The sequence below is a fragment of the Mobula birostris genome, chromosome 12, assembly GCF_030028105.1.
Source record: "Mobula birostris isolate sMobBir1 chromosome 12, sMobBir1.hap1, whole genome shotgun sequence".
NCBI lineage: Eukaryota > Metazoa > Chordata > Chondrichthyes > Myliobatiformes > Myliobatidae > Mobula > Mobula birostris.
In genome coordinates this window covers 70,381,410-70,392,403 of record NC_092381.1, presented here as the reverse complement: position 1 = coordinate 70,392,403, position 10,994 = coordinate 70,381,410, and the positions used below count along the sequence as shown (strand labels likewise).

General features: G+C 42.7%; 1 long non-coding RNA gene across 1 annotated transcript; it reads left to right on the top strand.

The window, feature by feature from the left end:
- Positions 1-1,199: 1,199 nt before the first annotated feature.
- On the top strand, positions 1,200-9,000 carry LOC140206355 (uncharacterized). The gene is made up of 3 exons (XR_011888120.1): positions 1,200-1,253; positions 1,402-1,568; positions 8,350-9,000. It is a non-coding gene; the product is annotated as an uncharacterized lncRNA (long non-coding RNA).
- Positions 9,001-10,994: the final 1,994 nt, after the last annotated feature.

Below are 10,994 nucleotides of genomic sequence, written 5' to 3'. Positions count from 1 at the left end.
TAGTTCCCTGGTAAGCCTCAGGCTCACTCAACTCACTTTCGCCTAGGGGGAGTCAGCCTTCGGCCCCACCAAACTGGGTAATCAAGTTTGTGTGGAGGCTGTGTGATGTACCCCACCCCACCAAATAACAGACAGTACACCATATGTGATTAAATGATTACACCTTACTGGAACTATGTAATTAATAGAGATAAAATATAAAAGGAAAATAAAAGGCACCAACCTTATCAAAGTTCAACCACTTCGTGCACAACAGTTGGAGCTCAATTAACTGAGTCTTCTTTCCACCATTCAATCCCCTCCAACCCCCTTGACCCGCCGCCTGGGACTAACCACGGTGGTCAACCAGATGCTCCACACGAGTCTGTCTTTGTCTCCTCTCCTCGCCGAACACCTTGGGCCTCGGACTCCCGCTCGGGGTCCGTCCTGTCGCCTAGCTTACAGCAACGCGTCTCCTGTCTCTGCCCCCATCCGCCTTCTGCCTCATTGCCCGCGAAAAACAATAGCTTACAGACACACAAGAAAGAATAACATCTATCCCAATTGGTTCGTTCTTTCTCTTATCAATAATATAACCCAAATAAGCTACAAAAGAGAAGCACTTTCTCAGCAGTTAACATAACAAAGAAGCCACTTTATTCTAACATAACAAAGAAGTCATTTTCATTAGCCTTAGCAGTAACATAAAAGGAGAAACCCCTTACACTGTAAATTATCTTCGGCTGTCCGGTGTTAGCCAACGTATTATTCTTCCAGACCGACTTTTGATACCATGTTGTGTTCTTTATACGTACCGTGGGTTACTAATAAAGAATCATGTTCTGGAAGAAATATAACTTTTACTTACAGCAACAAAACCATGTTTCTTACAAAGCTATGTTCCCTCAGATCATTCTGGATCATTCTCTCATTTCTGTGCATGCTCAGAACCCTCTCCAATCATGTTCTTACATGTGATATCACCACAAAAACATTGTCACAGATGGCTGTGGAGGCCAGGTCATTGGTTATATTTAAGACAAAGAGTGATAGGTTCTTTATTAGTGTTGGTGTCAAAGGTTACGGGGAGAAGGCAGGAGAATGAGGTTGAAAGGGCTATTAAATCAGCCATGATGAAATGGCGGAGCAGACTGGATGGTCCGAATGGCCTAATTCTGCCCCTACATCTTATGCCCCTACAGTCTAAAATCAAGTGCTCGGGGGATCAGCAGGATAGATAGAGATGGATTTGTCAGCCACTGCTGTGCTGCAAGGTAGGAACAGAGCTTTTCCGCTTTTCTACTGAATGCTTGATATGAAAACTATTCATTTTTGTGCTCTTCCACTTCAGTATTTGTCTAACTTTCAGTGATGTGTAGAAACAATGAAGTGTATTTCACTGGGATCATGCATTTTCTTCAGATTTTGGCGTTGAGAGGGAAAATAAATCAGCCATGTTTGAATGACGGAGCAGATTCTTGTTATGACATTATCAGAATTGCAACCGTACTCACTGGATAAGGTATACCTCGGGCTGGGACCACATTTGCCTGAAGAGGAACTCGTTCAGAAGGAAAAAGCAAACACAGGTAAAGTAGGCAATGTCAATTTGGGTTTGGTTAAAGCCTGTGACCTTCTGCACTCTCAGTCTGAGCATAGCCACCAAATTAAGTCCTTTGAAGGCATGTTGAAAAAAATACTAAATCCAATATTTCACCAGCACAAAGTTTACAGTGTAACCTAAACAACAGATTGACGCGATCATTAGAAGCTAATTGATTTCATCTATAGTTCCTGGGGTGCAAGTTGGAAATAAGATTGCAAGAACCCAAGCACCAAAGTTATTAAAAAATCGTTTTCAAAATTTTGACGCATTACAAGTGGCCATGGCTACAACTGTCAAGTTACAATCTACAAATGCCTCTTCACTGAATTTGTAAAATCAGAATTAAAATGTTTGGCCACTGGGAAGTTCCACTTTTGGCAGTTGGAGTGAAGAAGCTTGACGAAGCAATCCCCCAATTTACGAAGGGTCCCACCAGTGTAGAGCAGGCCTCATCGGAAGCACCAGACACGATAGATAACTTCAGCAGGTTCACAGGTGAAGTGTTGGCTCACCTGGAAGGACTTGCTTGGGGCCCTGAATGGAGGTGAATGGACAGGTGTAGCACTTTGGCCACTTGTAGGGATAAGTGCTGGGAGAGAGACTAGTGGGGAGGGATGAATGGACAAGGGAATCACAGAGGGAGCGATCCCAGTGGAAAGCAGAGGGGAGTGGAGGTAAAGATGTTTGGTGGTAGGATCCCTTTGGAGATGGAGAAAGTAGTGGAGAGTGATGGCTATTCCCTGTCCAGAGATCCAATAATCAAATACCTAAAAATTCAACCATGTAGGGCGAAGGGAAACTCTTTCACCACATCTTCCTCCCCTGATGTAAGATTCTGACTGGGCTCACAACCTTCCTGCCATGCTCACAAACATTTCCCAATCGGCCTTCTAGTATGCCACATAATGCACGCAAGAACCAAGATCTGGAAACAAAATTCCTCCTGAGTCACTGCCCGCAGAAATCACTGATTTATCCATCATACTGTCTTCAAAATACTGCCACTGGGGTCCCCAATATATAGTTGGAAGGTATCTGAATGGGTTCCAAGGTATTTGTACATGTGCCCACTGTGTACGTGAGAATAAGGAATAAGTCTGGAGATTAAATAAATCTACCCGACATACTTCAATCACTGTGTATAGCCCCTCCTTTTATCTACTGTACAAGCTGGCATAATCAACTGGAAAGAAATTACATGTGGAGGAGAATACATTTAAATCTCTCCATCTGAGGTAGACCACTTGCCCCCCCCCCCAAAGACTGGGGATAATTTGCTTCTGTTCTGTTTGTGTGAGTTCTAAGGTATAAATGTGGCCAATGTGGAAACCACAGACTTTTCCACACAGGTGGAGTTAGTGGTGGCTAGCACAACAAGCAGATGGGTGGTTTATGAGTTGGTGAGTGCCTTCTGCTGCTTGTATGGAGCCTCTGTGCACTCCTACATGCCAGGCCTTGAGGTTCTCAATGCCATTATGAATACTCTGAGCAATTGTGAACCAGAGATCCAAAGGTCCGTCAGGGAAAGCTGCATTTCATTAAAGAGGATGCATCGGGAGCACCAGACACATTAGATGACCCCAGCAGGTTCTCCAGTGAATCCTTTCCTCTTTCTGCCTGGAAATCTCTTCCCATCATACAGTTTGCTTGGGATTTAGACATGTGAATGACAGCCTATGTAGCATAGCGTAGTAACTATGCAGCAAGCAGTGTAACTGAAGCCTGAATACTAAGGATGTTGGGCCGGGGAGTACTCGAACGTTGGATCACTTATCCTTGCAGTGAATGTGGAGAATTTTGTGAATATAGTGTTGGTGATATTTTTCCAGTGCTTTCAGATGCCTGCTTTATGTAATCTATGTCTCAGTAGCATATAGGAGAGCAGCAATTGCTGCTGCTCAGCAGAGAATATGTTTTGTGCCAGGTTTGAACCCTTAAACCTTTCTAAGGTCTGTGCTCGTCTCACTTCCAACACTGTATTCCATCTGTCACTTCTTTGCCCATTATGCTAATCTGTCTAAGTCCTTCTTCAGTCTCTTTGATTCCTCAACACTACCTGCCCCTCCACCTATCTTCGTATTATCTGCAAACTTGGCCAAAAAGCCATCAATTCCATCATCCAAATCATTGACGTACGACGTAAAAACAAACGGTCCTAACATAGACCCCTGTGGAATACCACTAGTTACTGCCAGCCAATCTGAAAAAGATGCCTTTATTCCCACTCTTTGCCTCCTGCCAATCAGCCAATGTTCTATCCATGCTTGTACCTTTCCTGCAATACCTAGGGCTCTTATCTTGTTTAGCAGCCTCATGTGCAGTACCTTATCAAAGACCTTCTGAAAATCCAAGCACACAGCATTCACTGATTCACCTTTGTCTATCCTGCTTGTTATTTCTTCAAAGAATTCTAACAGATTTGTCAGGAAAGATTTCCCTTAAGGAAACCATGCTGACCTTGTCCTATTTTGTCATGTCCCTCCAAGTAACCCAAGCCCACATCCTTAACAATTGACTCCAACATTTTCCCAAACACTGAAGTCAGACTAACTGGCTTATGATTTGTTTTTTCTCCACCTCCCTCCGTTTTTGAGGAATAGAATGATATTTGCAATTTTCCAGTCTTCCAGAACCATTCCAGAATCTGGTAATTCTTGAAAGATCATTAATAATGCCTCCACAATCTCTTCAGTTACCTCTTATAAGACCCTGGGCTGTAGTCCATCAGGTCCAGGTGACTTATCCACCTTCAGACCTTTCAGTTTCCTAACCACCATCTCCCAAATAATAGCAAATCAATCACTTCTACCCTTGGCACACTAGAACTTCCAGCATACTACTAGTATCTTCCACAACGAAGAATAATGCAAGACACTTATTCAGTTCATCTGCCATTTCATTGTCCCCCCTTACTATCTCTCCAATGTCATTTTCTCCTCTCTTTTACTCTATATGTATCTGCAAAAACTTTTGGTACCATTTTTGATATTATTGGCTCGCTTTCATCTTTTTCCTCCTTATGGGTTTTTTAGTTGCCTTCTTTGGTTTTTAGAAATGTCCCAATCCTCTAACTTCCCATTAATTCTTGCTCTATTATATGCCCTCTCTTTTGTTTTTATGTTGGTTTTGACTTCCCCTGTCAGCCATGGTTGCATTGTCTTGCCTTTAAAGTACTTCCTCTTCTTTGGGATGTATCTATCCTGTCCCTTCAGAATCACTTCCAGAAACTCCAGCCATTGCTGCTCTGCCATCATCCTTGCTAGTATCCCCTTGTAATCAAGTTTGACAGTTTCTCTCTAATGCCTCTGTAATTCCCTTTACTCCACTGTAATACTGATACATCTAACTTTAGCTTCTCACTCTCAAATTGCAGGATGAATTCTATCATATTATGATCATTGTTTCCTAAGGGTCCCTTCATCTTAAGTTCCCTAATCATATCTGGTTCATTATACAACACCCAGTCCAGAATTGCTGATCCCCTACTGGGCTCAACCACAAGATGCTCCAAAAAGCAATCCCCATTTTGTGATTCAGCATCAACCTGGTTTTTCCAGTCTATCTGCATATTGAAATCCCCAAAGGCTAATGTAACATTGCCTTTTTGTCATGCTTTTTCTATCTCCTGCTGTAATTTGTAGTCCACATCCTAGCTCCTATCCAGAGGTCTATAAATAACTCCCATCAGGGTCTTTTTAGCCTTGCAGTTTCTTAACTCTACCCACAAGGATCCTACATCTTCCAAACCTATGTCACATCTTTCTAAAGATTTGCTTTCACTTTTTACCAGCAGAGCCTCTCCTCCTCCTTTGCCTACCTGCCTGTCCTTTCGATAGATTGGTATCCTTCGATATCAGGCTCTCAACTACAACCGTCACGCAGCTAAGACTCTGTGATGCTCACAACATCACACCTGCCAATCTTTAACTGCAGTACAAGATCATCCAACTTATTTCATATACTGTGTGCATTAAACTGTAACTCCTTCAGTCCTGTATTTGTCACCCTTCTCAATTTTTTCCCCTTTCACACTGCAACCCATCCCACTGACTGCAATTTTGCCCAATCATCTGCCTGTGCTTCTTGACAGTCTCACTACACACTATCACTGGCTGTAAACCAACTTCCCTATCCTCAGCCCTATCACTTTGATTCCCATACCCAGTCCAATTTAGTTTAAAACAGTTTTAGCAAACTGGTCCACAAGGATATTTGTCCCCCTTGGGTTCAGGAGTAGCCCATCCCTTTTGTACGGGTCATTTCGTCACCAGAAGAGATCTCAATGATCCATCAATCTGAAATCCTGCACCCTGCACCGGTTCCTCAGCCATGTATTCATCTGCCAAATCATTGGAGAATATTACCCTGCAAATCCTGTTTTTCAGCTTTCTACCTGGCTCTCTAAATTTTCTCTTTGGAGCCTCCTCTCTTTTCCATTATATGTCATTGGTACCAATATGTGTCAAGAAGTCTGGCTGCTCACTCTCTCATTCAGAATGTTGTGGATGTGATCCGAGACGTCTATAACTCTGGCACCTGGGAGGTAATGTACTATCTGGGTCTCTCTATCATATCCAGAGACTTTCTTATCTACTCCTCTAACTACAAAATCTTCTATCACCACTGCATTCTTCCTCTGACCCCCTTCCCTTCAGAGCTACAGTGCACCAGTCAGAGACATGGTCGATGTGGCTCCCCTGGTAGGCTGTTCTCCCACCACCCAGTACCCAAAATGGTATACTAGTTATTGAGAGGAATGGCCACAGTTGTACTCTGTACCAGCTGCATACTTCCCTTCCCTCTGCTGACAGTCACCCATTCACCTACCTCCTGCAACCTCAGGGTGACTACCTCCCTGTAGTTCCTACCTATCATCTCCTCAGTTTCCCTTCTGAGCCAAAGGTCACTGAGTTGCAGCTCCAGTTCTTTAACATGTTCTCTGAGGAGCTGCAGCTTGGTGTTTCTAGTGCCGATGTGGTTATCTGAAAGGCTGGAGGTCTCCCAGAATTCCTACATCTCACACACAGAACAAAACGCAGCCCCTGGAGCCATTCTTTCTGCCCTAATTATACACCTAAAACTGAGGAATGAGCAAGAGAAAGCTTATGTCACTCACATCTGTTATCGCCTAAGCCTGTTGAGCCAAAGTCAAAAGTCTCCCCACTCTAACACTGCCCACTCCAACAATGGCTCTGCTTATCCCTGCCTTATTTTTATTCAATCTCCGAGAAAACAGCTGATTTATAAAGCTCTCTCCTCGACCTGAGTGGAGACACCATTACCTTTCACCTCTGAACTCTGATTGTTTGCTGTTCGATCCAAAGTTACCCTAGTAAACTCTGTCCTTTTCTTGACTCTGAGGGGCTACTGAGAGTTGGAGGACATATTATGAGAGTACAGCTCACTTCAGAGGTACCTCACCCCATCGTCATTCCGGGCAAGCACCGTGTCACAGCTCTACTCATCAGAAATTACCATGAGCAAATACGTCATCAAAGCCAACATTTCTAAAATGAGAATGGTTAAAAACTGTGCAGTAAGACTGTTTCAAGACTAGTCTCCAAGATTGCCCTTTCTTTTGCCAAAGACTTTATGAAATAGTTTCAGTAGTTAAGTTTGACATGTTCCGGATGTCAGGTGGGGAGTTTTCTGTCTTCTAAACGTGCAGGTTGTTTTGTATGAACATCACTTGCTGAGTTGTTTTTTTTTACAATATTTCCTGCGCGGGTTAATTTGGATTCCAACTTGAAGCACACAGTGTATAAGGACGTCCATCTCCATCCACTCTTTATTTCCCCTTGAAAAGGCAATATCTTTTCACATAATTTTCTCATCAAAAAACCTGAAAAAAAAAGCTTCTGGCTCGGGTGATTTTTGAGAAGGTGCTAACTTTGTCTTGTACAACCACAATGGAGGACAGTAGATATACCATCCATACAGAACAATACATTGTATGCATTGAGGAAAGGTGCATTTGCTATCTCTTTGAAACTATTCGTAGGCTGTAATATGGTGAAATGATAAAAGCTGACAAAATGCTCTTGGTTTGGAAGTGTTCCCTGTTTGCTGAGGTAGTACTTTGATTTACACAAAGTAGTGTACTGAGTAATAAAAAAATCAATGGCAATGATATAGAAAGATTTATATCTGTTTTCATGGTGGAATTAAATCATGCTTAGTGACACTGTTATTTATATTTGTCAACTTTATTTTTAAATGTCATTCTTGGTTACAGTGAAATACAGTTAATTGAACGGGTAATAATAGAACTAACATGATTTAATGAGCATTTGGAATTGCTATCAGCAGAAGGATTTGATAAATGAGTAGAAGAATAAATTTGAGGAAGAAGGCAGATAAATCTATCGGGCTGGCAGAGAACATGACCTTCTAGTAAATGGAGTGATATTTGCTCACTGCAGCAAACAGCTCCAATTAAATGTATTGTGATCAAACACATTGGAGGAAATCGACAATCTTTATTAACAGTCCTACACTCATAGAGCATGGAAACAGGTCCTTTGGCTGACCATTAAGCACCCATTTACACTAATCCTACAGGAATCCTTTTTATTGTTTTAACAGCCCTGGGCTAGCTAGTGGGAGGGCAATTGGACCTTCTGATTTCAGGGCAATGGTCTTTTGTAACGTTGGGAAGAAAGATGTGATGGACCAGAAAGCCTGCCTATTTGCTAACTAGGTTTATTACTGCCACATGTACTGAAATACAGTGAAAAACTTTGTTTTGCGTGTCATCCATACAGATTGTTGCATTACATCAGTACGTCGCAGTAATGCAGTGGAAAACAACGGAATGCAGAATAAATTGCTGCAGTTATGGAGGAAGCACAGTGCAGGTAGAAAATATGGGCTAGATTCTGAGATCAAGTCCATCTTGATCTCAAGAAGGAGGGAGGAGAAGATGGCAGCGCGACGCAGCGCGCGTGGCCGTTCGAATGATATCATATGTGTTAACTAGGATACCGTGCACAATCCTGATTTGATGGAGACAGACGTGAAGAAGCACGGAGGAACATCTGGAGAAACTTCTGAAATGCCTGCTTTGCTGCCGCTGCTACTGTGCGATCGAGAATCTCCGGAGGGAAGGCCCCAAATCCTTGGCCTTGCCTATTGCCTGTTGTCGGGGCCAGGGTCGAAGCGCTTGGCAGAGATGGTGCTCGGTGCTTGGTTTCGGAGAGCTGGTCGAAGGTTCGGAGTTTTCGGACGGACTTGGAGTCGGACTGTGGTTGGGTGCTTCCGGGATGCTGCATCGGCAAGTTTGTGGCACTGGAGGTTCACTGTCTGCGTCAGGTGATGGGACTTTTGAGAGACTTTGAGATTTTACTGTGCCCATGGTCTGTTCTTATCAAATTACGGTATTGCTTTGCACTGTTGTAACTATATGTTATAATTATGTGGTTTTTGTCAGTTTTTCAGTCTTGGTTTGTCATGTGTTTTCTGTAATATCATTCGGGAAAAACATTGTATCATTTCTTAATGCATGCATTACTAAATGACAATAAAAGAGGACTGCGAGTCCTCCTAATCTAATCTAATAATCTAATTTTATTGTACTATTACTGTACTGTACTAGGGCTCAACAGATTACTCACAGTGCCATGTGTTAGCAAAGTGAGATGTAGGATAGGCTAGATGAATTTGTGGCTAAGGAGAGATTGCTGGGAGCAGAGAATCAGGTTCTTGGATCATTGGAACCCCTTCTGGGAATGAGATGACCTCTACAAGTGGGACAAATTGCACTTGAACTGGAGAGGGAGTAATATCCTTGCAGGAAATTTGCTGGTGTTGCAAGGGAGTGTTTAAACTAGATTGGCAGTGGGTAGAGAGTCAGAACAGGAGCAAGTCAAGGGATAAACTAATACCGTTTGAGAGCAAGTCAGGGTCACAGTGAAAACAGGGAAAGAAATAGTCATTTATTTCAGTGCTCAGGGTTTAACTCAGACCATGGAATGGCTTTGAGGGCTGGGATGTTATAGCCATAACAGAAGCATAGCTGAGATAAGGCAAGTCTGGCAGTTCAATATTCCAGGATCGAGATGCTACAGTAATGGCGGAGGCACAGGCAAACTAGGAGGTGGTGTAGCATTTCAGATAAAGGAGGATGTATCAGCAGAACTTGGAGATGACATTCTTGGGGATTGTTCAGTGAAGTCATATGGATAGAACTTAGAAATAAGAAGGAGAGGGTCACTCTAGTGGGGCTGAATTAGAGACTCTCAAATAGTCAATGGGAACTAGAGGAGCAGGTATGTAGAGAAATTGCTCTTAGTTGTAAAAAAAAAGAGGGTTATATTAGTGGGGGATTTTAATGGCCCCAGTATCATCTGGGCCATTAAAAGTGTTTAAGAATCTGGATGAGTGGAATTTGTGAAATGTTTACAGGAGGGTGCAATACTGGACCTCTGCTTGGGGAACAGGTCAGGGAAAATAAATAAAGTGGTAGTCAAAGAGCACTGTAGGACAAGATCTACCAGATTTGGATTGATTGAGTCTGATTTGGAGGAGTCAGCTTTATTTGTGGGAAGTCATTCTTGATGAATATCTTTGAGTTTTTGAAGAAGTAGCCAGAGACATAGATGAGGGATAGGGTAGTGGTTGCTGTTTATTTAGACTTTAATGAGGCCTTCAACAAAGACCCACATTGGTAAGCTGCTCTGGAGAGTTAGGTCCATGGAATTCAGAGAGAGACAGTTAAGTGGATACAGAATGAGCTTCGTAGTGGGAAGCGGAGGGTGGTGGTTGAAGATTGTTTCTCAGAATGGAGGCCTGTGACTTGGGATGTGCCACAAAGGTTGGCGTTAGGACCCTTATTATTAATTATTTATATAAATGAATTGGTTGCAGACGGACAATGCTTGATAGGTAAGTTTGTGAATGACACAAAATTGGGAGGTGTCGTTGATAGTAAGAAAGTTCTTGCAGTTTGCAAGGGGATCTTGGTCATGTGGGGAAATAGACTGAGGAGCAGCAATTCGGTGTGAGGTGATGTATTTTGGAAAAGTCAGAGCCGCGTAGGACACAGGTAGAGCACTAGGGAGTAAAAGTGCATAGAAAGCAGTGTTACAAGTAGCCAGAGTGGTGAAAATGGTACTTGGCACACTGCCCTGCGTCAGTCAGAGTGTTGAGTATAGGAGTTGGTACATTATGTTGTAGTTGTATAAGTCATTGGTGAGGCTACGAGTGAAATAGTGTGTACAGTTTTGGTCACTATGTTGTAGGAAAGACATGGCTAAACTAAATAGTGCAGAAAAGATTTGGGAGAATGTTGCCAGGACTAGAGAATCTGAATTATAGGAAGAGGTTGGCCAGACTAGGCCTTTATTCCATTGAAGGTAGGAGAATAAGGGTGACCTTATAGAAATGTTTAAAATTTTATAGTGGCAGTTTC